Raw genomic sequence first — 27,044 nt, 5'->3', positions numbered from 1 at the left:
AGGAAAGAGACAAGAATTTGGCTTCTTCCCCATCTGACGTTTCATTTATTTGTAGAAAATAGTTTGCCAAATCTGGATCCCAGAGAAACAGAATTTCCCACGTTTAGATTCTAATAAACACCCTTGATTTACAGTTAGTTTTTTTCTCAAATATTATGCAGAGACCCCTGATAATATAGATCATGGGATAGAATATAATGAACAATTGGAGCATTCTTGGATTTATATAGAATGGATAGAGTGGAAGTATTAGAAAAGATACGCAGGCCTTGGAAGGCATACAAAATAAAGTTGCCAGTGAGGTCTGAGTTTTAAGTCACATTACAGTGTTGGATTACAGAAACTATTATTGTATTCCATGGAATATAGAAGTTTAAAGAATCAATGTTTTCATGATGAAGGAGAACTCAGCAAGTTGAAAAACTAGTTTTGCTTCTTCAGGTAGTGTCAGACCTGCGAACACAGACTAAAAGATTCAGACATGTCAAGAACTCCTCTACTTGCAGGAAGACAAATTTGGCTCTCTTGTCAACTGTTAATACTAAACGTGAAACTGACAATGTCAGTGTCAAAATACATGGGGAAAAAGCAGGCCCAGACAAAGTTAGATCAGAGATTAGCCATGATTTTAATAAACGGCAGAAGAGACTTCTTCGATTATCTATGGCCCACTTCTGTGCTTTCATCAAACCCTCAGAGGGCATGCCAAAGAAAAATCTCCAATGTCCAAATACTGGAAGCCAGCAGAGCTCTTGAACTCAATTTGTCGTCACGTTGCAACCAGGGTTGCATCCCCTGGTGGGGTTTAAAAAGAAGAAACATGCTGCATCGGAACACCTAGGACCACCTCTCGACCTATGGCTCAAACCCAACGATGCCACGGACCAGTGAGAAGGGGGACCCATCTGAACCCAACCCTGGTGAGTGCCCGGGACTCCTGCAACTCCGTGCCAGCCAAATGTTCTCCAGCGGGAAAAATGGCGAAACCAAACTGCCATCCCTTTAACTTTCGTTCCTTTTGTTTTTAAAAGAACGCCTGCCAGTCCTGGTCCAAAAATAAACCACGTTCCCAGAAAGCCGGCGTCTTACCTTGCCGCAGCCGCAGCGTCGATGCGATAGCGCCGGACCCCGGGCCACGGTCCCGCCGCTGCTGAATGAACGGAGATTTCGCAACTCTCTCTCTCTCTCTCTCACCACGTCAGCCGCTGCACCTCCCCTTTTCCAGGCTGGAAGCTGCTGCCGGCCGAGCCAGGATCCCGACTCGGTCCGTTCGGGCTGCGAACTCTCTGCACCAAGTCTGCTCGCCTTCATTCAACAGCCTGATCCCCAAAGGGATTCCCCCTCCTGCAACAGCCTGATCCCCAAAGGGATTCTCCCTCCTGCAACAGCCTGATCCCCAAAGGGATTCCCCCTCCTGCAACAGCCTGATCCCCAAAGGGATTCTCCCTCCTGCAACAGCCTGATCCCCAAAGGGATTCTCCCTCCTGCAACAGCCTGATCCCCAAAGGGATTCCCCCTCCTGCTCAATGCGCCTTCTCCAATTCAAGAACTGAGTTGCACGCAACTTTTTGTTTCCGTTTGCATCCCCCCCCCCAATCTGATAAACTCAGGGCGAAATCCACAGTCGTATAGTTTTTTTTTTAAAAAAGGTTGCATATGGGATGGAAACCACGCAAGGGTGTGAAACGGCAGTTTAACTGCTGGGAAAGACCTTCATTACACACTAATGAGGCAATTACTCGAAAATAATTAGGTCTTTCTCAAATTTCACTAATGATCTCAGGCTTGGTGATCGAGATGGACAGTTAGAGCTTATTAAGACAGAAATAATTATGCAGTACCAAGAAACTTTTATAAATGTAAAAACTCAAAACGGTCAACCAGTTTACCTATCTCGGCTGCACCATTTCATCAGATGCAAGGATCGACAATGAGATAGACAACAGACTCGCCAAGGCAAATAGCGCCTTTGGAAGACTACACAAAAGAGTCTGGAAAAACAACCAACTGAAAAACCTCACAAAGATAAGCGTATACAGAGCCGTTGTCATACCCACACTCCTGTTCGGCTCCGAATCATGGGTCCTCTACCGGCACCACCTACGGCTCCTAGAACGCTTCCACCAGCGTTGTCTCCGCTCCATCCTCAACATCCATTGGAGCGCTTACATCCCTAACGTCGAAGTACTCGAGATGGCAGAGGTCGACAGCATCGAGTCCACGCTGCTGAAGATCCAGCTGCGCTGGATGGGTCACGTCTCCAGAATGGAGGACCATCGCCTTCCCAAGATCGTGTTATATGGCGAGCTCTCCACTGGCCACCGTGACAGAGGTGCACCAAAGAAAAGGTACAAGGACTGCCTAAAGAAATCTCTTGGTGCCTGCCACATTGACCACCGCCAGTGGGCTGATAACGCCTCAAACCGTGCATCTTGGCGCCTCACAGTTTGGCAGGCAGCAACCTCCTTTGAAGAAGACCGCAGAGCCTACCTCACTGACAAAAGGCAAAGGAGGAAAAACCCAACACCCAACCCCAACCAACCAATTTTCCCCTGCAACCGCTGCAATCGTGTCTGCCTGTCCCGCATCGGACTTGTCAGCCACAAACGAGCCTGCAGCTGACGTGGACTTTTTACCCCCTCCATAAATCTTCGTCAGCGAAGCCAAGCCAAAGAGAAATGTCATACTGACAAAACGTGGTAAAAAGGTTCTGGGAAACTCATTTCAAACAAATGATTAATGTGACCCGTTTCGTGAACTATACTGAGCTACTCCGGGCGAAGGGTAGACGGCGGCGGCCCCGATACGGGCAGGAGCAAGGGGGAGACGGCGGCCCCAGCCTCGGTCGAGTGAGACAGGCGGAGGCCCCGGTCCGGACAGGGAGTGGGAGGCGGCGGCCCCAGTCCAGGCACAGGGAGAGCAGCATCGGCCCCGGCCCCGGTCCGGGCGAAGGGTAGACGGCGGCGGCCTCGATCCGGGCAGGAGCAAGGGGGAGACGGCGGCCCCGGCCTCGGTCGAGTGGGGCAGGGGGAGGCCCCGATCCGGGCAGAGAGTGGGAGGCGGCGGCCCCAGTCCAGGCACAGGGTGAGCTGCGGCGGCCTCGGCCCCGGTCCGGGCAGTATGGACCGACCTAGGAGGGGAGGCAGGCCCCTCCAGCCCGGGTAAGAAACCTGCATAGGAGAAGGCCACTCCGATATAAAACCTACGACCCAAGGACCTCGCTGCCACGTCCCAGCTTGCTTGGCCACGGCACACGAACCATGGGTGTAAAGGGTGGGGCCAGTACTGCGCGCACTGCACTCCACCTAAAAGCTCCTTTGCGCAGGCCCGAGGACAGGTCCACGTCCTCCCCCTCCACGTCCTCCCCCTCCACGTCCTCCCCCTCCACGTCCTCCCCCTCCACGTCCTCCCCCTCCACGTCCTCCCCCTCCACGTCCTCCCCCTCCACGTCCTCCCCCTCCACGTCCTCCCCCTCCACGTCCTCCCCCTCCACGTCCTCCCCCTCCACGTCCTCCCCCTCCACGTCCTCCCCCTCCACGTCCTCCCCCTCCACGTCCTCCCCCTCCACATCCTCTCCCTCCACGCCTTCCCCCTCAAAAGATGCTCACAAACTCAAGCTAGCATGCTGGAACATCAGAACCATGCTAGACAAGGCTGACAGCCACCGACCTGAACGTCGGTCTGCCCTCATTGCACATGAACTCCTCAGACTTGACATCGACATAGCCGCTCTCAGTGAAGTCCGCCTGGCAGATGTAGGCAGCCTCCAAGAACGCGGCGCGGGCTACACACTCTACTGGTCTGGCAAGCCTTCGGATGAACGACGCCTATCTGGTGTAGGCTTCATGGTCAAGAGCTTCATTGCCTCCAAACTCGAAAACCTTCCGACAGGCCTCTCGGACCGAATCATGTCCATGCGACTCCCCCTTCAAAACAAGCGTCACATCACCCTCATCAGTGTCTATGCTCCAACCCTCCAGGCGGAACCAGCAGAAAAGGACAAGTTCTACACCGACCTGCGCAACCTCATCCAACGCACCCCTACAGCCGACAAGGTTGTCATCCTGGGCGACTTCAACGCTCGTGTCGGCAAAGACTCAGAAACCTGGCCAGGAATCCTGGGCAAGCATGGCGTCGGCAAGTGCAACGACAATGGGCGCCTCCTGTTGGAGCTCTGCGCAGAACAGCGGCTTGTCATTACAAACACCCTTTTTCAGCAGAGGGACAGCCTTAAGACCACCTGGATGCATCCCCGATCCAAGCACTGGCACCTCCTGGACTACATCCTGGTGCGAGAAAGTGACAAACAAGATGTGCTCCACACCAGGGTCATGCCTAGCGCGGAATGCCACACTGACCACCGGCTGGTTCGCTGCAAGCTCAACCTTCACTTCAAACCAAAGCCCAGGAACAATAAAGCCCCCAGAAAGAGGTTCAATGTTGGAAACCTGCAGTCAGACGAAGCGAGAGGAAACTTCCAGGCAAACCTCAAAGCAAAGCTCGACGATGCAACCCGCCTCACGGACCCGTCCCCTGAAACCCTCTGGGATCAGTTGAAGACTACCATACTGCAATCCACTGAAGAGGTACTGGGCTTCTCCTCCAGGAAAAACAAGGACTGGTTTGACGAAAACAGCCAGGAAATCCAGGAGCTGCTGGCAAAGAAGCGAGCTGCCCACCAGGCTCACCCTACAAAGCCGTCCTGTCCAGAGAAGAAACAAGCCTTCCGTCGCGCATGCAGCCATCTTCAGCGCAAACTCCGGGAGATCCAAAATGAGTGGTGGACTAGCCTCGCCAAACGAACCCAGCTCAGCGCGGACATTGGCGACTTCAGGGGTTTCTACGAGGCTCTAAGGGCTGTGTACGGCCCCTCACCCCAAGTCCAAAGCCCGCTGCGCAGCTCAGATGGCAAAGTCCTCCTCAGCGACAAGATCTCCATCCTCAACCGATGGTCAGAACACTTCCAATCTCTTTTCAGTGCCAACCGCTCAGTCCAAGATTCCGCCCTGCTCCAGCTCCCTCAACAGCCCCTAAGGCTAGAGCTGGATGAGGTTCCCACCCTGGATGAGACATATAAGGCAATCGAACAACTGAAAAGTGGCAAAGCAGCAGGTATGGATGGAATCCCCCCAGAAGTCTGGAAGGCTGGCGGCAAAACTCTGCATGCCAAACTGCATGAGTTTTTCAAGCTTTGTTGGGACCAAGGTAAACTGCCTCAGGATCTTCGTTATGCCACCATCATCACTGAGCTACTCTCGATGTTGGTGAACAAGTTGTACACGCTGTGAAGTCCAGTGCAAGACCGACACCTCCAGGCTTGCCCGCTGGGCTTAGATACATCGCTGCTTCTGTCACATGGACCGGATAAAAACTTGTGCTGGATGCAGGTCAATTTTCCGCATTTTCCACACCACATTTGCCATTTTAGGAGCTGGCTCGCTTGCTGCTCAGTGGGTCGCCACATGACCCACACCCCCTCCCCGCCCCAGAACCGGCAATCCCACTGCAGACGCTCAAAGTCTGTCCGGATTTTTGTTGGGCGGCCTTCCTCTCCACCGAGGTGCCTGAACCATGACTGGTCCATCCAGATCCAGATGGACAGGTTTGAGATGGTCAATTGCAAAACTTCCTCTTTACCACCGAGGTGTGTTGAACCATTGCACCTTAATACCTCAAAGAGACCCTCATGTGAATGCTGGAATGGTGCTCAGTGTGCTTCTTTCTGGACGAAAATCTACTTGTAGTCCTGCAGTTTCTGGGGTATAGAGGACCTGGCTTGACCCCATTAAGATGTTGGTATGGGCACTAAAGAACTTCTTGCAGAGCTTGCTTAGAACTTCTGCATGTGTCTAATTCTCTTGGAACCATCAGAGGTAAGCAGAAGACCAGCTCTGCCAATGAGGTACCTATATCAATCCTAGGTACCATTCATATCCCCAGGAGAACACACAGCAAATCGTCAACCCGGTTAGGTCCCTGCAGATGCACCATAAGGGCCAATTTCAAATGCCTATGGAACCTTTCTACTAGTCCATTGGATTGTGGGTGGTACACAGTTGTGTGCTGAAACTTGGTTCAAAGCAGGGTGGCCATTGCTGATCACAGGCTTGAATTGGGTACCCCGTCAGACATGCTATGTACTGGCAGACTGAAATGTGCTATCCAGGGGAAATTAGGGCCCTGGCACAGGTGTCATTAATCACGTCTGCCAGTGGAAATACCTCCAGCCACCATGTGGCCCGATCCATTATAGTGAGACGAAAACAGGAACAACATGGACACTGGCAAGGGGCCTACAATGTCCACATGTATGTGCTCAAACCACCGATACGTCGGCTCAAAAGATTGTGGTGGGGCTTTCATGTGTTGCTGGCAACGAGTGCATGTCTTCACCCAATTGCTGACCTGTTTTTGAAGGCCATGCCACACAAATATGTTGGCTACCAGGAGAGTCATTCTGATCGATGAATGTGCCAACCCAGGTACCACATCAAATACCTGCTGCCTCCAGGCCACCGGAATGATTGGGCGAGGATGACCTGTATATACATCACACTGGAGTTTGAGCTCCCCTGGGCCTACTGGCATTTCCTCCAGCGTCAGGTTTGAGTCTCCTATTTCGTAACGCAGAATCTCTTCATCTGCCTGTTGCGCTTTTGTGAGCACAACATTGTCCGCCCTTGAGCTAAGGTCTGCACGGATTGTATGGCCAGGCGAGACAGCGCATCTGTCACTACATTGGACTTTCCCGATATGTGTATGATGGCCATCGTGAACTCAGAAATATACGATAAATGTCTCTGTTGACGAGCCGACCATGAATCTGGTACCTTAGTGAAGGCAAATATAAGCACTTGTAGTCTGTAAAAGCCGTGAAATGCCTGCCTTCTAGAAAGTACCTGAAATATCTGATTGCTAGGTACAGTGCCAACAACTCTCCATCAAAAGCACTGATGGTTTCGATTCTTGCTAAAGAAAACCAATGGTTTCCAATGCCCATCGATGTACAAGCATCCCTCCTTCTGCTGTACTGGACGCATCCACTGTCAGGACATCCATTCTTGGGCTCGGCGTTCTCTAAAGCTGCTGCTAATTCTTCATCCCAAGTGACATCTCTTGCCTTGCCTGACACCAGGGCGAAGAGGGGGCGCATGATGCAAACCACTGATGGCAGAAACCAGCGATCAAAGTTCACCATTCCAATGAACTTCTGGAGGCTTTTAACTTTGCTGGGCTTAGCTAATGCCCAGATCACCTCAACCTTTGCCAGTAGTTGCTTTACTCCCTGTTTGTCAATTCTATAGCCCAGAAAGTCAATAGCCGCTAACCCAAATTGACACTTGGTCAGCCCAGACTCATTCAAACGAGTGAAAGGCTTGCCCAGGTGAGACAGATGATTCTGACAACTGCAGCTAGCGATAAGTATGTCATCTAGATATATGAAGGTAAAGTAGAGACTCTGTCCATTAAACATTGGAAACTGCGCAACATTCTTGAGCCCAAAAGGCATCCTTCTCAATTCAAAAAGGCTGAAGGGAGTAATAATAACTGTTTTTGGAATGTCATCTGGGTGGACTGGGATCTCATGATACCCCCGGAGCAGGTCCACCTTGGAAAAGATGCGGGATCCCTGCAGGTGGGACACAAAGTCCTGTAAATGCGGTACCAGGTCGCAATCCGGTGCAGTAACCTCGTTCAACCTGCGGTAATCACTGCAGGGTCTCTATTTGCCTGCGGCCTTGGATACCATGTGGAGTGTAGAGGCCCAGGAGCTATTGGACCATTGTACAATACCCATTGTCCTCCATCCTTTCAAACTCCTCTTTGGCCAAACGAAGTTTGTCTGGAGGGAGCCTGCGAGCTTGGGCATGCAGTGGTGGCCCTTCGGTTGGTATGTGGTGCTGCACCCCATGTTTCGACATCACCGAATTGTGGCATAATTATGGTGGGGAATTCTGCCAACAACCTGGCAAAAGAGTAACAGAGTCCAAATACAGAGCTGGCAGCTTGGCCTCACCTAGGGCGAAGGTCTGGAAAGTATGAATGAGCCTTTGTCTCTCTAGATCAACCAGCAGCCCATGTGCTCTGAGAAAATCAGCTTCCAGTGGCAGTGTGTGACCACGAACAATGTGAACGTCCACGTGAACTTAGTATTGCCGAACTGAAGCAGGATTTTACGCGTGCCAAATGTCTGGATAGTACTGCAGTTTGTAGTTTTCAATGATGGCCCAGGTTTTCTGTTACATGTGGCATGCCCTGTAGAGGGAAGCACACTGATCTCAGTCCCTATATCCACCAAGAAATGCTGGCTGGAATGTCTCTCTCAGACATACAAAAGGCTGTCTCGATGGCCAACCGCCACAGCCATTTGCAATGGCTGGCCCCAGTATTTTCCCTGAAACTCACAGAGAGGTCGACAGCTTTGAGCTTCTGCTCCCCATCGTTGATGGTAGAAACACCAATGGGTGCTACCTTAGTCCCATTGTCTCCTGGCCGACTGGCAGTCTGACAATGGTTTTGATCGACCCTGCTGCCAGTCTAATGTTGGAGTTGCACGGTCCTGCTGCTGTGACTGGGATCTGGTGACCTGTCCTACGAATGCCCCACTTTCTTGCTTAGCCCACCATAGAATGTCAGCATGGGCTACGACTCTCCGTGGATCACTGAAATCCTCATCGACCAGCAGCACATGGATATTTTCTGGCAACTGTTCCAAGAAAGCCTGCTCGAACATGAGGCAGGGCCTATGCCCTTCTGCTAGTGCCAGCATTTCATTCATGAGCCTAGAAGGGGTCCTGTTCCTAAGTCATCCAAGTGAAGAAAAAAAGGGCGCTCAGTCACGTCATGAGAGGCCAAGGTATGGATGCGGAGACTCTTGAGCGCCATATACTTGCCCTCCTCCGGAGGATGCTACAAAAAATTGGAAACTCGGCATGCCACCTCTTGATCCAGGGCATTTACTACATAGTAGCATCGCATGGAATCAGATGTTATCTGCACAACTGGAATTGGGCTTCTCCTTGGTCAAACCACACACATGGTTGTGAAGTCCAAAACGTTGGGAGTTTCAGAGCCATAACATGGAGTGAAGAAAAAATTTCCATGTCGTGGTCACCAATGTAGCAAAGTGCAGAAGAGATTCACCCAGATGTTGCCTGGAATGAAAGGCTGTAGGTATAAGGAGAGATGGGGTTTATTCTCATTCGAACTTGAGAGACTGAGGGGTGACCTCATAGAAGAGCTTTATAGAAATAATGTGGAGCTTTGCTAGGGTACAAAATCAGAGTCATTTTCCTAGAGTGGAGGGGATTCTAAAATTAGAGGGTAAAAATTAAAAATAAGAGGGATAAATTCCAAGGAGATCTGAAGGGCAAGTTTCTCATACAGTGGATGGTGATCATCTGGAATATGCTGCCAGAGGAAGTAAAGGTAGATACAATTACCACATTTAAAAGGCATTTGGATAGGTGATTGGATCAGAAATAAGGAGAAGCTTATAGGCTTAATGGAAACAAATGGTGTTAGTGTAGATAGCCGTCATGGTGAGAAGAGACAAATCTTACCAAAGAGGTTGTTTCTTTACTGTACAACTCCATGGCTTCATGACGGGTAAAATTTTGTCTTTGGCCACAGTCCAAATAAAAAGCAGCTCCATGTCACCTACCCTCATAAACAATCCTATAATTAATTTCTTAAAGGTCAACCCCCTTGTTGATCTTTGACAAAGAGTGTGTAGATGGCATTTAAAATCCAATTCAAGTATTTCAGTTCAGGGAGGCCTCTAAGATGACAAAAAAGCTGAGACACTGACTGGAAACTTTTTAATGTGCATAATGCTTCCTGCAAACTTATCCCTCTTGTGCACATGCTCATCTCACCACATAACTTTGTCAGAAGTGTGGGGATGAACTTCCCCTTTCACTGTGCTGTCAAAGTATCCAAAGATATTTCATACCTTCATCTCATCAGTTTGAAAGCCACCCAAGGTTCAAAGATGGTTAACCCATACAACGATACTCTGTCAAACATTTGTCAAACTGAACTGAGGAACCAGTTACAATAAATGTATTTAATTCCCAGCTAAATTACAGCTTAAACTCATCTTCATTACCATAGGTCAATTGAGTCCTGGGAACTGATAAGCATGCAAGTTACATTTGGAGCCAAGGTTTTTTTTAAAAAACTATACAAGTCTCATTAAAGATCTCATGGGATTGTTAATGCCAATAACTATGGTCCCTGCTCTGATATGAACCAGCTCTTTTCCATTACTATTAACTTTAAGATGTTTGTGAAGCAAATAGGCAGATATTAGAAAAATAGATTTTAACCCAATCACTTCAAACTTTTTTTTAATTTTTGGCTATTGATGCCATAGTTTGGTTATGAGGAGAGATGTAAGGGGAGATTAAGGCAAACAAGTTACCAAGAGATAAAAGGCTACAAAAATCTCTTACATATACACATGGATGCAAAAATGTAGAGGGTTAAACATGAGGTATGCAGGGATTAGATGTTGTGGAGTAGTTTTACATAAGTCAGCACAACATTGTGGCCTGAAGGGCTTCAACTGTACTGTCATGTTTTATGTAAATTCAGGGCACGTGCAAGGTTTTGGAGATACTCCATACAAAATGAGTAAGGACAAATGAAGACTGGTTTGATCGAATGATGTTTGACACTAATTCTGTGTCAAGTCTTGTTGTCATGTGGGCGAAAAGGAAAACCACTACAAGAAGGAATAATATTAACATCATATATTATTAATTCCCAATTCTATTATTATGATTAACGAAGGGAATAAATATAAATGGCAATTGCATAATTAAGGTTATTAGGCTGATCTGCATCAACATAGTCCAATATTTCTCAACAAAGTAACAAACATTCATATCAGAAAAAGGCAACTCCTACTTCATTTGAGAACCTCATTACAAGATATCTGTGAACTGGGGGAAAACTGGATGTGTACTAACAGGGATGGGAAAGGTGCCCAGGTTAAACGGTAAATGTCTGATAACATTGATGGTTTGTGTACATATTCAATACACATTCTGTACACTTACTTGAAATGACATTGCTCTTGCCACGAATGAGTCATGCAGCATTTTGAAGGAAATGCTGAAAAAATGAAAGATATCGGGAAGAGTGACTCTGCAGGGTGAGTAACACTGATTGTGGGTAAGAGATACCAACCGTCTGCCAGCAAAAAGCACCTTATTTATTTTGATGCCCTCAAATGAATACATCAATTTGACCACATAGTCATCAAATTTCTTTTTAATTTTATAATCAATTTGAGTTCATAGGACTTATTACGATCATAAAGATGGTGATTTGGTGCAGTAATTAGTGGCTTTCAGCTCCAGGTACCCAAATTCAATCCTGACCTCCTGTGTTAGCAGTATGTGTTCTGGGAACGCGCATGTCCATGTGACGTCATGTAATAAGCTAGATTCTTCACCGCACCAATTTTTTCCAAACAAACCGGGTCCATTTGTATCTACTATGTAGAGAGGTAGTCCTTTCTTTGTCTGTCCCTTGTGCACTCAATATCCACTTCACATTTCCCTAGCACTTTAACTTTCTCTCCTGTAACCATCTTTAACACAATGTTAAACTGTTTCATTTTAAGTTTGGGCAGTAGTTTGTCTTTCAGATCTTTCGGCATTAATGACACAGCGGCCCCTGTATCAAGTTCTATCTGGTTAGGTTTGTTGTTAACTTTAATACAAACCAGGATTTCTGACCTGAGATCAAATACACTACGATGTACATTAATGCTAATGCCCCATTCTCCTCGGAGTCACTTTTGTTCTCTGGCTCACTGCTAGAACTTCCATCATTTTCATGATGTTTTTAAACTTTGGAAGATTGCTTTTTAAACTTAAATTTCTGTTTTTTCTTCCTCCTGTCATCCTCTTTCTTTTGGTCTTGGACACTTTGACTTGATGTGTCCCACATTGTTACACATATAACACTTTGCCTTATTGTAATAACAGTTATCAGAGCTGTGGTTATTTCTCCAATAGCAGAAACATTCTCATTGGTCCATTCACTTCACTCCACGCTCACCAAACTAGACTTATCACAAGCATATCAACAAGTTGAATTGGATCCCGAATCAAGGAAGCTTGTTTCTATCAACACTCACCTGCGGTTGCTCCCTTGTACCACGATACCGTATGAAATATCATCAGCCCAGCAATGTTTCAAGCTGTCATGGACAAATTATTGTAAGGACTGAATATTGAATGTTACCTAGATTACATCTGATGCACCATCAGTAACTTCAAAGACTAGAAGTTGTAGAGAAACTGATAGGCTTTTATTCACAATGGAATGGATGTCCACCCATGGTGGTTGACTGTCCTGGACGGAGGACAGTCATCTTTATTCAGGGGTCAGTAGGAGGCCGCTCAGGCATAGTCAACAAGGGGTGTGTCAAGCACATCCAAACCTATATTCAGCACATCCAAACATATGTACAGAGGTTCGCCACATTCACCCCTTGTTTTAAAACAAGTTCAGCAGGGTGAAGTGAATTAAAAGTTTTTACAAATTAAATGTTTTGGGTGGTTTAATTTGCCGTTGTGAATATCGTAGTGCCGGCAGTCTTAGTTGGTCTGGGACACCTTTATGTTGCTATCAGCAATAGTTTTGGTGTATGTGTGGTGCCGAATCTGACATGTCATCCACTGGGGCAGGGATAACATGCCGTGACACTGGTGCATTGTAGATAGTGGTAGATGAAGGGGGTGAGGGGTGGTCAGCAATAGTCTTGAGGACTCCTGAGGGTGCCAGGTCCTGAAAGGGGTACGCTACATAGGCGTATCGTGGGTTGGCATGGAGGAGATGAACCCTTTTGACCAGTGGATCAGACTGGTAGCTTCTCACGTGCTTCCTGAGTAGGACCAGCCCTGGGGACGTCAATCAGGACAGGAGCATGGATCCTGAATCAGACTTCCTGGGGAAGGAAAACATCTTTTTATGTAGAGTGGCATTGGTGGCGGTACATAGGAGTGATCTGATAGAGTGGAGCGCATCAGGGAGGATGTCTTGCCAGTGGGAGACTGGAAGGCCTCTAGAACTCAGGGCTGGGAGGATGGCCTTCCACATGGTAGCATTCTCCCTTTCCACCTCCCCGTTCCCTCGGGGCTTGTAGTTGGTGGTCCTGCTCATGACAATGCCTCTGGCCAGTGGGTACTGACGCAGCTGAAAATTAATAAAAGAGGACCCGCAGTCACTATTGATATAGCAGGGGTACCTGAAGAGAGTAAAGAGATTGAGCAGGGTCTTGATAACTGTGGCAGTAGTCATGTCTGAGCAGGGGATGGTGAACATGTAGATGGAAAGTTCAATTCTCCACCTCAATATCTTGTCATTTTTGATTTTACCTCGCTGCTGATTGTTGAACATGAAACTGATATGTCAGTCAGTCAGCAAGGTAAATTCTTTGCCAGCAAGGTAATGTCTCCAGTGCCATACCACCTCGAAGCCTGGGCTTCCTCCTCAACTGAGTAGTGTTGGATTTCGGGGCCCTGAAAGGTACAGGAGAAAAACCTGGTTAAGGGTGGCAGCCAGGGAAAAGTTGGATGCATTGCACTCCACCTGGAATGGGGTGGGTTCGTCCACTGCTTGCATTGTGGCATTGGTAATGTCTGCCTTGATGCGGCTGAAGGCTGCACAGGCCTCTGACATCAGGGGAAAAGAGGTGGATTTGATGAGGGGGTGTGCCTCGTCTGCATAATTGGGGACCCAGGCACCTTTTCAGAGCCTTGAGGCTGTGGGAAGGAGAAGTTCCAAAAGAGGATGCATGCGGTCGGGATTGGGGCTCACACTGTCAAACAGGCAGCTCATCACGTGACCATTTACCCCGATGATCATCATTGATCTGGCGAGCTGGTGAGGGCTCTTTTGGTCTAGCCTGATGGAGACCGGAGTTGAGTTGCTGTCGGGCTACGTAAATCCGGGCCACCTCTAGCTTACTTTGCTCCAACAGTCTCTGCCAGATGTAGCTGGATCTTATGCCCATGACATAGGCATCTCTGATCAGGTCCTTCACGTTCACCGCACCATCAAGCCTTGCAGAAGCAAACCCATCCAAGAGCGCGCAGGTCCCAAAGGTTTCTCAATGCTTGATTCCCCGGGTTGTTGCTTATGGGTAGCCAGGAGATGCCTAGCATAGACCTCATTTACCTTCCTCTGGTACTGGCTTTTCAGTATGCCTGTTGCTGTTGGGTACGATTGGGCATCCCTGATCATCGAGTATACTAGGGGCCCGACCCGGGAATACAATACTTGCAGCCTGTTGTTCTCTGATCGAATAATAGTGCAGGAGGCCTGCAGGAAAGCTTCAAATCAACACAGCCAGAGTTCAAAGCTGTTGGATGCGTCAGGTGATTGTGGGTCAAGGTCCAGCTTTTCTGGTTTCAGGATCTGCTCCATTATAAAAAAAACATTATGAATAAAATTGATGCATCATCAATAACTTCAAAGACTAGAAGTTGTAGAGAAACTGATAGGCTTTTATTCACAACAGAATGGATGTCCATACATGCTGGTCAACGGTCCTTGACTGAGGAGGGGGCTGTTTCACCGTGCCTTTATTCATGAGTTAGTGGGAGGAGTCTCAGGCACAGTCAGCAAGGGGCGTGTCCTAACACATCCAAACATATATACTGTGGTTTACCACAACATTATCATTACGAGTCGTGACGACACAGAGCGTCTAACAAACTTGGAAAAAATCCTGGCCCGGCTGGAACAAGCTAAAGTCCTATTGGGTCAAGATAAATGTGTATTTATGATACCCTCAGTAACATATTTGCGATTTACGATTGATCTTGAAGGAGTCAGGATGGATGCAGCTGACAGTGAAGCTGTTCTCAGAGCACCCCGCCCATCGAATTGAGTTGAGTTGCAGTCGTTCTTAGGTTTGGTTAACCATTATCGAAGCACATCCCCAACATGTTAACACTGTAACCTGCTCAACCAATTGTTGAAAAAAGACCAGAAATGGTGTTGAAATGCTGAAACCGACAAAGCTTTCAATCGCCTGAAGAAACTGCTGACCTCAAGGGACTATGTTCTTGTTCACTCTGATCCAGACAAGGAAGTGACCTTTGCTGTTGATGCATCACCTGTTAGTTTAGGTGCAGTATTGACACCAGTCACAGAAAAGGGAGAACATCCAGTTGCATATTCTTCCCACTCTTTGACGGCCTGTGAATGAAACTATGCAAACTGGAGAAGGAAGGACTGGCCATAATTTTTGGTCTCAAGTGATTTCACCAATACCTACATGGTAGGAAGTTCACCTTAGTGATGGACAATAAACCATTGAGCTTGATCTTAGGACCCAAAAAAGACATTCCTGTGTTAATGGCTGCAAGAATTCAACAATGGGCGATGAAGCTCATGGCATATGATTAAGATCTAAAGTCTCATCCTGCAGACAAGAACATTCATGCTGATGCGCTATCGCACTTACCTCTGCCTGCAACAGAGCAGACAGAAGGGAACATCAATTGGTCTGTGGAAGCCGCAGCTATCAACCAGGAACAACTGCACCATTTGCCCATTAGAGCTAAGGATAGCAACGAAGAGATAAGAAAAGAGGCCACACTCTCAAAGATTTTGTACTTCACCTTAAATAGGTGGCCCAAATCCAACAGTATTAACCCCGTCTTGAAAGCATTTTATACACAGCGATACAAAATTTCGATTGAAGAAGGTTGCCTGTTGTTGGGGACAAGAACCATCATCACCAAGAAATGGCAAGAGGCCATTCTAAAAGAGCTCCACACCAATCATCCAGGAATGGCCCAGATGAAGCCTCTGGGATACATGCATCTCTGGAGGCCATTGATTGACATCGATATTGAACAGATGCTTCGGAGATGCCACATTTGCCAAAAAATCCAACCGAAAGCACAACAAGCAGAAGCTAATCCATGAAAATGGCCATTAAAACTATGGCACCAAATTCATATTGATTTTGCTGGTCCATTTCTGATTATTGTCGATGCACGCTCCAAATGGCCGATAGTGTGACGAATGCGGTCAACGACAACGGAAAAGACCATTGAGAGACTGTAATGTGGTTGACAGGTTATGGATTGCCCATAGAACTAGTTTCAGACAATGGACCTCAATTTGTATCAGATGCTTTGAGCAGTTCCTGCGAAACAACAACGTGCTGCACATATCATCTGCACCCTACCATCCGAGTATGACTGGGGAAACACTTTGTTCAGACTTTTAAACAGGTGATGAAAGCAGAGTTCATTAAAAACATCATGGAATCATAAAATCACAGAATTTCTGTATCTTACAGAACAACACTGCACTCCACTACAAAATGCATACTGGCAGAACTGATGTTTGGATGCAACTTCAGGACCCGACTTGCTGCAGTGCACCCAGTCATTGGATTTTGTGTTCAGCAGTTGACATCCCTGAGTAAGCCAACAAGATTTCTGGAGATTGGAGAGCAAGTATTGGTATTAGATTACAGGGAGAATGAAGAAACACGAGGAAGAGATGTGCTTTTCACAAAACTAAGTCCATGTTCATATTCAGTACTCAAAAGGCTTTTATTAGCCTAGATGTTAGCTAGGGCTCAGAGAACATCTGGCCTGGATCCAAGCAGGAAGTGATCTGGAGTCAAGGTCTTGGGACCTTTATTGGGGAATCTCCTGGGAGGGATCAGAGGGAAGGAAGGGCAGTCCAGCCAGTACATACAATTATTACAGTGGAGTAATACCTCATTCTACCACATTCACCCCTTCTTTTAAATTAAAGTCCTGTGGGGTGAACGAGGGTTCTACCTTTATTTACAATTGTTCTGAGAATCACACCAAAGTTCATGTACAATTTACAAATTCAGTCTCAGGCAGCTTTCTGCTCCTGGTGGAGCACCGCAAGGCTGGTTGGCCTGCCAGAAATCTGTCCACCTGTTGAGTGTCCTACCTTGGTGGTGCTGAGGACGCTGTCGATGCCACCTCTTGTGCAATGGCAGGTTGTGGTGTCACTGGTGCTGGTCGTTGCTGTTGTGGTGCTGGTACAGGGAAGAATATAGGTTGTAGTGGGCTGCTTCCCTGCCTGGGCCAGATCCCTTTGGGAGACTGTGTCCTGCTGCCCATCTGCGAATCTGACAAATGCGCAAGATGGGTTCGCATGTAACAGGTTGTAGTGCGGTTCGAAAGAACCAAAGACTTGTTGATCCAAACCAAGGCTTTTATTAACTAAAAGACTGGAGCATATCACAAGTAGGTCAACCAGTCCAGAATGTCCTGGTCTGGCTAGAAGCAATCTTTTAAGACCTGCCAGTAGATGTGGCTACACTCTCAGCCAATCACAGTCATCATACACTACAATCTGTACATATACATATTGGTGATAAAATCTGTACTATCAATTTCACCCCTTCTTTGAGAACCGACCCCAGGGTGAATGGAGGTTAGGGGCTGTACTGGTCAGGGGGGTCTGACCATTCAGCGTGACCGCCGTGGCACCAGGATTGGGGTCACCAGAGTCGTGTCGCCGGTAGGCCCATAGGGTGTGGCCACTGCTTCGCTCGATTCCCCAATGCCGTTGTCGACAGTCTGGCCTGAGCTGGTGGGGTGGTGCTGGTCCCTCTGTTCAAGCACATGACCTGGGAAAGAAGGAATAAGGGGAGGTTGGGTTAAAGGCATTGCTGCGCCTGATCTGGCTTGGGCTAGGTCCCTTACCGAGACTGTGTCCTCCTGTCCGTCAGGGTACTCAACGTAGGCATAATCAGGTTTGCATGGAGCAGAGTCACTCAGTCAACCAAGGGGTCGTTCTTAGAGTACCGGACGTGGCATCATAAAAGGACTGGACCGGGAACCGAGAGTCATGCGGTATGGTCGTACCCGACTTGGATTTCCTCAGGAAAGAGAACATCCCTTCATGGGGGGTGGCATTGGTCGTGGTGCATAGGAGGGAGCAGATGGAGTGTAGGGCACTAGTGAGCACATCCTGCCAGCGAGAGGTGGGGAGACCTTTGGACTGGAGGGCAAGCGTAACCGCTTTCCAGTCGGTGGCATTCTCTCTTTCGACTTGCCCATTACCATGTGGGTTATAGCTGGTGGTCCTGCTTGAAGCAATACCACGCTCCAGAAGGTACTGTCTCAGCTCTGCGCTCATAAACGAGGACCCCGTCACTGTGGATGTAACTGGGGTATCTGAAGTTGGCGAAGATACTGTGCAGGGCCTCTATAACTGAAGAGGCAGTCATATCCAAGCAGGGCACAGTGAATGGGAAGCGGGAGTACTTGTCGATGGCTGTAAGGATGTAGGTGTTACGGTTGGTCGACAGTAGGGGCCCCTTGAAGTTTATGCTGAGACGCTCAAAGGGGCGGATGGCATAGATGATGTGGGTGTTCTCCGGTCGGAAGAAGTGGGGCTTGCACTCAGCGCACACCAGGCAGGCTCGAGTCATGGAGCGAATCTCCTCAACCGTGTAGGGGAGGTTGCGAGCTTTGACAAAGTGCGCAAACCTAGTGACCCCTGGATGACAGAGCTCCTCAAAGAGTCTCGACAGCCTGTCCAGTTGTATGTTGGCACAAGTCCTCCTGGAGAGCGCATCTGGCGGGTCATTGAGTTTACCTGGCCGATACAGTATGTCATAATTAAAGGTGGAGAGCTCGATTCTCCACCTAGCAATTTTGTCATTCTTGATCTTACCTCGCTGGGTATTGCTAAACATGAAGGAGACCACGTGTTGGTCAGTCAGCAGTGTAAAGTGCCTGCCAGTGAGGTAGTGTCTCCAACGACGTACTGCTTCGACTATGGCCTGGGCCTCCTTCTCGACAGAGGAGTGTCGGCTCTCAGGACCCTGGAGGTTCTGGAGAAGAAGGTTACCGGCTGGCCAGCCTGGTTCAAAGTGGCTGCCAGTGCAAAGTCAGACACATCACTTTCGACTTGGAACGGAATGGACTCGTCGATGGCATGCAGCAGCGATGTCCGATTTGATGCGGTTGAAGGCCGCTCTGGCTTCGGTTGACAGGGGGAAGGAGGTGGTCTTGATGAGTGGCCATGCCTCGTCGGCATAGTGTGGAACCCATTGGGTACAGTAAGAGAAAAAACCCAGGCAGCGTCTGAGTGCCTTCTGGGTGTGGGGGAGGGGGAAAATCCATGAGGGGACGCATGAGGTCAGGGTCCGGCATGACCACCTCGTTCTCCACCACACAACCCAAAATTGCGAGCCGAGAGGTCTGGAAGACACACTTGTCGAAATTGCAGGTCAAGTTCAGCTGAGTTGCAGTCTGAAAAAATTACTCAAGGTTGGCATCGTGATCCTCCGTGTCATGGTCGCAGTTGGTGACATTGTCCAGATACGGGAAAGTAGCAGTCAGCCCATTCTGGTCCACCATCCAGTCCATTTCCAGCTGGAAGACCACGACGCCATTTGTGACCCCAAAGGGTACCCTGAGAAATTGATACAGCCATCCATTCGCTTCGAAGGCTGTGAAAGGTCAGTCTTCTCGGCGGATCGGGAGCTGACGATGGGCTGAACTTAAGTCAATGGTGGAAAATACACGGTATTGAGCAATCTGATTCACCACATTCATGATCCGTGGAAGGGGGTACACATCCAGGAGCGTGAAGCGGTTGATTGTCTGGCTTTAGTCAACCACCATTCGTGGCTTCTCCCCGTTTTTAACAACTACTACCTGGGTCCTCCATGGACTTGAGCTAGGTTTGATAATGCCCGCATTCAGCAGTCTGCGCACATCGCTTGTGATAAATTTCCTGTGTTCATAACTATATTGCCGGCTTTTGGTGGCCACAGGCTTCCAGCCAGGGGTGAGATTTGCGAAAAGTGCTGGCGGAGCAAATCAGAGGGCGGAGAGACTACAGGTGAGGCCCCGGGGCGTGGGGGCGGGTGGCTCGGGCTGCCGCTGGCAGGAGGTTTCTGGGGTGGAGTGGTTACAGACAGAGAGCGGAGCGTGAGGCCCCCCAAAGTCCCAAAATGCAGGGAAATGGTTTGAAACTGGCACTGAAAATCCAGTCCCAGCAGAGCAGGGGCGCACAATTGGGGAAGGACTAATAGTTTGAAGTCTGTGAATGTGATGCCCTGGACTTTCAGGATCACCATGCAGTACCCCTTTACCCCAGTCGAGAGCAATCTGGTCGCCAATGAAATTCTCTGTGCAGAGGGGAGAATAGCCAATCTGCAACGGTGGGCCAGGTCTGGGCAGATAAAATTGTCAGTTGAACCCGAGTCAAATAAGCAATTTGTATAGTGTCCATGCACTTTAATCAGTTCCATAGCTTTTGTGAGGGGTTGGGGGAAGTCCTGGTCAAGGGTTATTGATGCAGAGACTTGTAATGTAGACAGTGGAGTCCTGTGTGATGACGTCATGCAACGTGTGCATGTTGACATCACGCAAACAGTTGGGCCTGAAAAAACAATGTTGGGGAGTTGGTGTTGCTGCCTGCAGCCAAAGGTAAGTGTTGGGGTCGCTGCTTGCCGTCAGCGGTGAGGCGGTCAGCAGTGCCAGGTCCCTGGTCAGCAGCGTCGGGTCTCCGGTCGGCAGCGTCGGTGGGTACCAGGTCGGCAGCGTCGATATGTCGGCAGCGGCGGCGTGTCCCTGGTCGGCAGTGGCGTGTCCCTGGTCGGCAGTGGCAGGTCCCTGGTCAGCAGCGGTGAGGGTGGGTTGTACCTTCCGCGCTCGGTGTCTGCCCTGTTAAACCAGGCGCTGCTGTGTGTTGGAGTCTTCGCTCTCATTGGACGAGAGCTCTGAGGAAGAAGTGTTTGAAATGGAGAGTGGCGATTTGGCTTCACACAAGGCACTGTGTTTGACGGTGGCCATTTTGGAGTGACAGACTACAGCAAAGTGGCTGCTTTTAAGGCACTTCTGGCGCCTGGCTTTTCTCGCCGGGCACTGGGACCTGCTGTGCTTGTTCCTCCCACAGAAATAACACTTTAGGCTTGCATCGGGCAGCGTAGCGGCAGTAGTAGGGTAGAGGGAGGGCATCCTACTCACATTAGAGTGTGGGGTCCAGCCCCAAGAGTACATGTCCATACTTAAGACCGCAGCCTCTATCATCTCTGCAATCTGGATCACGTCGTCTAGGTTTTCTCCCCCGTGCTCTAGAAGGCGCTGCCTCACCGCATTTGATCGAACCCCGGCCACATAGGCACCCCGAATGAGATCGTCTGTGGTCTCCGCAGCAGTTCTGTCTGTGCAGGCACAGTCCCTGCCCATTGCCCTTAGTGCCTGAATATAAGCTTTACAGGACTCACTGGGCTGTTGCCTCCTTGTAACAAGTTTGTACCGAGCATAGACCCTGTTCACTGGTCGCTCATAGAGCCCTTTCAGCACCTTCATGGCTGCAGCGTAAGTGGTCGCATCCTGGACACTCTGGTAGACTCTTGTGGACACCATAGTCATCAATATTAGTAGTCGATGGTTGTCCTCTATCACGGCAGGATCAGAGAGCTGTAAGTATGTTTCGAAGCATCTCACCCAGTGCTTAAAGTCATTCGAGGCTGTAGCTGACTGTGGGTCGATGTCGAGGCGTTCCAGCCGTAGCATACGCTCCATCCCTTCAAAATTTTTTAGTTAATAAAATTGTAGTGCACATCGAAAGAACCAAAGACTTGTTGATCCAAACCAAAGCTTTTATTAACTAAAAGACTGGAGCATATCACAAGTAGGTCGATCAGTCCAGAATGACCTGGTCTGGCTAGGAGCAATCTTTTAAGACCTGCCAGTAGGTGTGGCTACACTCTCAGCCAATCACAGTCATCCTACACTACCATCTATACATATGTACATATATATACATTGGTGATAGAATCTGTACTATCACACGGGTGCACCTCATCGACCAGCGGGTTCATCTTATGGGGTCAGATGTGTCTGCGCAGCAATACTGACCCCTGGGCTGACAGCCAGACCGGCAACATGGTCCCTGATGCCAAAAGGTTTCATGGGAAGTTGCGTTGGTTGCCATGCCCAGTAGGGAACGGGTCACATGCAGGGCTTCTGGGAGGACCTCTTGCCACCAGGAGATGGACAGCTCTTTTGATTTGAGAGCCAAGAGGACTGTCCTCCAGATTGTGCCATTCTCCCATTTCACTTGGCCATTCCTGTGGGGGTTATAGATGGTGGTCCTACTGGTGGCTATACCCCTGATCACTCATGAAGGAAAAGCCCCATCACTGTGAATGTAAGCAGGGTATCCAAACGAGGTTAAGAGGTTCTGTAGGGCTTTGATGACCGTGAGCGTAGTCATATCCAGACAGGGAATGGTGAAAGGGTATCGCGAGAACTCATCCACTACTGTCAGGAAGTAGGCATTGCAATTAATGGATGGTAGGGGGCCCTTGAAATCCAACCTTAGATGTTTGAAGGATTGGGTGGCCTTAATCAGTTGAGCCCTGTCTGACTGGTAGATGTGCGGCTTGCACTCCGCGCAGACTGAGCAATTCCAAGCCAGTTCCTTGACCTCCTCAACTGTATAGGGGAGGTTGCGGGCCTTCATTAGTTGGTACATCCGGGGTGGCAGAAGCTCTCATGAAGGGCCTGCAGTCTGCCCATTTGCCCGCTGGCATATGTTCCCCAGGACAGGGCATTTGGGTGGCTCATTGAGCTTCCCGGGCCAGTAAAAGATCGAGTAGTTGTAGGTGGTCAATTTAATGTGCCACCTCAAGAACTTATCATTTTTGATCTTCCCCCGCTGTTTATTATTAAACAAATGCTACAGCTCTGTTAGCAGGTCGAAGGGTCTACTGGCTAAATAGTGGCTAAATAGTGTCTCCAATGGCGCACACTACGGCCTGAGCTTCCTTTTCTAAGGATGCATTTCAGAGTTCTAGACCTTGCAGCATCCGGGAGAAAAATGCCACTGGCCTGCCTGCTTGGTTAAGTGTGGCGGCCAGTGCTACATCAGAGGATTCACTTTCCACCTGGCCTGCATTGTTGCCTTGGCTATCTTTCGTTTGATACTCTCAAATGCTCTCTGGGCCTCTGCAGAGGGAGGGTAGGTAATTGTCTTTACTAGTGGTCGGGATTTGTCCATGTAATTGGGTATCCACTGTGCATTGTATGAGCAAAATGACTAACAGCGGTTTTATGCCTTAAGGGTCTGTGGCACCTGGAGTTCCAGTAGTGGGCTCAGGATCTGGGGCAATGACACCCTGCTCTACCACTTACTCTAATATCACCAATTTAGTAGTGCAGAAGACACACTTTTCCTGATTGTTTGTCAAATTCAGGGCTTTAGCAGCACCGAGAAATCTATTGAAGTGGCATCATGCTCCTTCTGGCTTTGACCGCAGATGGTGACCTTATCCAAATAGGGAAAAGTAGCCTTGAATTTGAGGTCATCCACCATGCAGTCCATCTCCCTCTGAAACACTGAGATGGCATTGATTAGGCCAAATGGCACCCAGAGGAACTGGTAGAGGCAGCCGTTGGCCTCAAAGACCATGTTTTGGCGGTCCTCCGGGTGGATAGGGATCTGATGATATGCTGACTTCAGGTCAATGGTGGAGAAGACACAGTACCGGGCGATCTCATTCACCATGTCAGCTATACATTTCAGGGGGTAGGCATCTAACAAGGTGAACTAGTTAATAGTCTGGCTGTAATCTATCACCATCCTATGGTTTTCCCTGTTCTTCACTGCCACCAAGGACTGTTGCTTGGCTCGATCACTTGTACAGCCAGCAGCCACTGCACTTCAACTTTAATGAATGCCCTATCCCCTGAGTTGTACCTCTGGTTTTTAGTAACCACAGGTCTGTAATCCTCTGTGAGGTTTTCAAACAGAAGGGGAGGGGAAAGGTGCAGCATGGACAGCCCACATGTCTGGGGCATGTCCGTGGGCAGGACTTCTTTAAACTGCTCACTTTGCACTGTTAGTGAAGGGAGGGGCCCGTTGAATTGCAACACCAAGCTCTTCATCTGGCACTGAGATTTCGTACAATTTACCTTGCCATCCTTGGCTGTTCCATAGAAAATGGAGTCATTGACCCTGACCCTGACCACATGCACCCTCTTTTGGAACTCTCTCTTCCCCACAGCCTCAAGGGTTTGAAAAGGTGCCTAGATTTTTTTCTCTATGTCCAGTAGGTCCTCAATTATGTGGACAAGGGCCACCTCCAGTCAAATCCACCTCTTTTCCCCTGACGCCAGGGGCCCGTGTGGCCTTCAACTACATCAAGGCGGACGTTGCCAGGGCCACAACGCTCACAGTGGACTAATCCACCCTGTTCCAGGTGGAGTGCGATGCATCCAACTTCACCCTGGCTGGTACCCTTAACCAGGCGGGCAGACCTGGAGCCTTTTTCTCCCACTCCCTCCAGGTCCCCAAAATCTAACACTCCTTGGTTGAGGAGGCCTAGGCCATCGTCCAGGTGGTATGGCACTGGAGACACTACCCCGCTGACAAATTGTTTACTTTGCTGACTGACCAACGTGCAGTCACTTTCACGTTCAATGGTCAGCAGTGAGGTAAAATCAAAAACAATAAGATATTGAGGTGGAGAATCGAACTTTCCACCTGCAATTACGATATCTTGTAATATCTTGAAACTCAATGAGACCCCAGATGCTCTATACTGCGGAACATGTGCCATCACACAAATAGACCGGTTACAGGCCTTCCACAACAGCCTCTGCCACCCTTGGGTCACCAAGTTCTATCACTTTATCAAACCCCGCAACTTACCTTACTCCATTGAGGAGATCAGGACCATGACCGGAAATTGCCAGGTCTGTGCAGAGTACAAACTACACTTCTATTGACCAGACAGAGTGCATCTGATAAAGGCTACCAGCCCCTTTGAATGCCTGAGCGTGGATTTCAAGGGCCCCTCTCTTCCACTGATCATAACGTGTACTTCCTCAACATCATTGATGAGTACTCAAGATTCCTGTTTGCCATCTTCTGCCCAGGCACGACCACTGCCACAGTCATCAAGGCCCTGCGCAATCTCTTCACCCTGTTCAGGTATCCCTGCCATATCCATAGCAACCACGGGTCCTCTTTTATGAGTGATGAGCTGCATCAGTACCTGATGGCCAGAGGCATCACCATGAGCAGGACCACTAGTTACAACCCCCAAGAGAATGGGCAGGTGGAAAGAGAGAATGCTACTGTCTGGAAAGCCATCCTCCTAGCCCTGAGATCTAGAGGCCTTCCAGTCTCCTGCTGGCAAGATGTCTTCCCTGATGCACTCTACTCAATCAGATCATTCCTATGTACCACCACCAATGCCACTCCACATGAAAGGATCTTTTCCTTCCCCAGGAAGTGCGATTCAGGGATCATGCTAATTGACATCCACAAGGCTGGTCCTACTCCAGAAGCACATGAGAAGCCACAAGTTTGACCCACTGGTTGAAAGGGTCCATTTCCTCCATGCCAACTCCCAATATGCCTACATAACATACCCCAATGGGCACAAGGACATGATCTCAGTTCAGGACCTGGTGCCTTCAGAAGTCCTTGAGACCATTGCCGACCACCCCCCATTCCCTTCATCTACTATCCACAATGCACCAGTGTTATGGCATGTTATCCCTGCCCCAGTGGATGGCATGTCAGATCCAGCACCACACATACACCAAACCATCATTGATGGCAACTTACAGGTGACCCAGACCGACCAAGACTCAACACCTGCACCGCAGCTGGTTCTACGACAGTCACAATGGCAGACTAGATCACCTGAAAGACTTAATCTGTAAGAACTTTTAATTCACTTCACCCCGCCGGACTCTTTTTTAAAAACAAGGAGTGAATGTGGTGAACCACTGTATATATGTTTGGATGTGCTGCATATAGGTTTGGATGTGCTAGGACACATCCCTTACTGACTATGGCAGTGGATGACCTCTCACTGACCCCTGAATGGACAGACATCCATTCCATTGTGAATAAAAGCCTATCAGTTTCTCTACAACTACTAGTCTTTGAAGATTTTGATGGTGCATCAATACCTTTCTCATTTCTTGGTGCCATTAGCCTCATCATTATGTTTAAAGCAAAATCTGAGCATGTCTGATAGTGTAGGTAAAGGATACTTATGTGCGTTGTGACACAGTCGATAGCACTCTATCAGAAGGTTGTGGATTTAAGTCCTCTCTGAACAGCAGAGTGCCAAAATCCAATTGGCACCCTCAGAAATAACATTTCTCGTACGAGGCATTTACTCCAAATTTCAGCATCTGGGGCTTCCTGTGTCATGAGGCATTTATGCTCTGCAATGGATTAATGAAATTAAAGACACTATTCAAAAAATAATGTGGGTCTATCATCCAAGATATTCTGGACACTAGTTATCCCAAACCATTATTTGAAAACAATTGGGCTGGATTTAGGCCACCAGCCAGAATTACTGACAGTATCTACCAAGCCTTTTGGGTTGTCTCCCTGCACTTCCCAGATATCTGGTGACATTTAGCTATGACAGAAGACACTGCTGTAGGCTAAAGTTTGTCTCCTGCCAAAGCTGTCAATCCATTAAGATAGCTTTAAATCAATTTTAATTAAAACATCTGAAAACACCAGCAAGAATTAAAAGCATTAAAATAAAATAGTTCTTCAAAACAAATTTAATTCCGTTTCCTCTGCAAACCACAAGTCCTCCAGCCTCTTTTCAAATCAATGGAGTAGAATGATAGATGCAGAACTGCCTGCCAAACCAATCTTAATTTGGTCCCAGCATCTGTTCATTGCTGCATTACTCTTTGTGGAAGATGCACTTCATGAAAACAGAATCTTATTTGCTAGAAAGCATTTTTGGGACTTCCTTAAAATAATCAATATTATTAAAAATGTTCCTTTAGTATGTTATGTGATCTCCCCTCGACCTGGAAGTATGTGCCTTTTAAAAGTAAAATAAAGTGCCAAACTCATATACCATTAAAGGTCCAAGGTTCCTTTTGTCACGTAATGGTTAATTAAAAATATCATATACATGATATACCTTAACTTTTGTCTGCCTTAAGGCAAACAGAGTCACCATGAGCATTGCCCACTGCCCCTGAACAATAGGA

At 48.4% G+C, this 27,044-nt stretch overlaps 1 protein-coding gene and 1 long non-coding RNA gene across 5 annotated transcripts in view; one reads left to right on the top strand and one right to left on the bottom strand.

Annotated features, from left to right (window-relative positions):
* LOC138739301 (interleukin-1 receptor type 1-like) overlaps positions 1-1,508 on the bottom strand; it is a 54,526-nt gene extending 53,018 nt beyond the window's left edge. For 2 of the 4 annotated variants that reach the window (XM_069891085.1, XM_069891084.1), the window contains exon 1: positions 1,090-1,503. The gene's annotated coding sequence lies outside the window, so the exon portion shown is untranslated. Of the gene's footprint in view, positions 1-1,089 lie in introns of all 4 variants that reach the window. The other 2 variants (XM_069891088.1, XM_069891087.1) reach the window with 2 other exon arrangements.
* Positions 630-27,044, top strand: part of LOC138739303 (uncharacterized) — a 29,582-nt gene continuing 3,167 nt past the window's right edge. The window contains exon 1 of the long non-coding RNA XR_011342154.1: positions 630-920. This is a non-coding gene — a long non-coding RNA (uncharacterized lncRNA). The remainder of the gene's footprint in view (positions 921-27,044) is intronic.

The sequence above is a fragment of the Narcine bancroftii genome, chromosome 7 (assembly GCF_036971445.1).
Source record: "Narcine bancroftii isolate sNarBan1 chromosome 7, sNarBan1.hap1, whole genome shotgun sequence".
Classification (NCBI taxonomy): domain Eukaryota; kingdom Metazoa; phylum Chordata; class Chondrichthyes; order Torpediniformes; family Narcinidae; genus Narcine; species Narcine bancroftii.
This window is presented reverse-complemented; position numbering and strand designations above follow the sequence as displayed.